The sequence below is a fragment of the Limulus polyphemus genome, unplaced genomic scaffold (assembly GCF_000517525.1).
Source record: "Limulus polyphemus unplaced genomic scaffold, Limulus_polyphemus-2.1.2 Scaffold4104, whole genome shotgun sequence".
Classification (NCBI taxonomy): Eukaryota; Metazoa; Arthropoda; class Merostomata; order Xiphosura; family Limulidae; genus Limulus; species Limulus polyphemus.
In genome coordinates, this window is record NW_013669714.1 from 34,021 (window position 1) to 35,617 (window position 1,597).

Here is a 1,597-nt window from a genome sequence, read left to right on the forward strand (position 1 = left end):
ATGGAAACCTGACTATAAGTCCAGAGTTGAAAACTACCTGGCTTCACTTAGGGCATCAAGAGTATCATCAATTCTTGGCAGTGGGTGTGAGTCTTTTTTGGTTACACTATTAAGAGTTCTAAAGTCCACACAGCAACGTTGGGTCCAATCCTTCTTCTCGACTATCCCTTCCTTAGTTAGACCATCAATGACCTTCTCCATCTCTTGCCACTTTGCTGGGGCTATTCTCCTCAGAGGGATCTTTATTGGATGGTGATTGCCTGTGATTATTCTGTGCTCCACAAGGTCTGTGCAGCCGAGGTCATGATCTCCTTTCGAAAAGACGTTTACATAATTCGCCAAATATTTCCTAACCTGAAGAGCCTGTGATGATGACAAATGGACTGTGCTCTTGTTATAGAGATCAGTTAAATGTTCTAGGAGTGTATGTTCTTTCTTTATGGTTGTATTTCTTGCTTTGACATTGACTGGCTCTACCTCCTGGCACACACCCAACAATGCCCCTTCCTTAAGTGACTGCTCACATTTAAAGAAATTGGCTACTGTTATAAGTACTACTTGATGACCTGCCACAAGTGATCTCCCAATCTTCACATCCGCTGGCCTGGATGGGTCTTCCACTGCTTCTACAAGCACTGGGCTTCCTTGGGGATGTTCTTTTATTCTACCCAAAATTATCTTCTCTGATATAGGGGGTATTGTAGTTGACTTAAGTGCGGTGACATGCAAATCAACAGATGTAGCAACACTTACTGGAATTTGGCCTTTGTTGTTTCCAATCTTCATTTTATCGAAGTTAACTACACACTTTCTCGGTATTAAATAGTCCAATCCTAATATGCATTGGTCTTCAATGTCAGCCAAGTGTACTTTCTGTCTGTTCTTCATGCCCATGTGCTCAATAGTTACCCACACTGGTCCCCACAACCTTGCATAATGTCCTGTCACACCAGAGAGCTTCTGTATAGCTTCTGGTACTCCTTTGTGATCCAGAACCTTGATACTCACAAGGGTTTGCTGAGATGCAGAATCTATGACAAAGTTGCACCTTTGGCCATCCAGCTTCCCTGTCACGTAGATACTATGTGTGCTTGCCATTTTACACTTAGCTGTTGGGACTTTCACGATGGGGGATGGTCGGCGTCCCTCAACACCAACCACTACTGGTCTCCTTGAGGCCGACTTGTTGGTAATATTCTTCCTACACTGGCTCCTCAAATATCCGTGCTTTCCACAGTTCCAACAACCTTTCTGGGTAGCAGCCTTTCCTGCCGTAGCATCTACCCTGTGTTGAAGTTTCCAGCATTGAGCTTTCTTGTGCCCATGGTTGTTACAGTGCCAGCAAAGTCCCTCAAACCTCTCTGAAAATTGACCTTTTCTGGCCTTGAATCCTAATGACTGTACCAACCTTGGTATCTCTGTGCTGGACTTAACGTAGGATTCACATTCAAGAGCTCTGGCCATTGCATCCTGCATAGTAGAGAGGTGTGCTTGCTTTACTTGTATCTTCAGTTTTGGACTGTCCAAGACATCTACAAACTGCTCCCTCAGCAACAACTTGAGGAGATCGGGTGGCGCAGTTGGGTAGGCCTTGTGT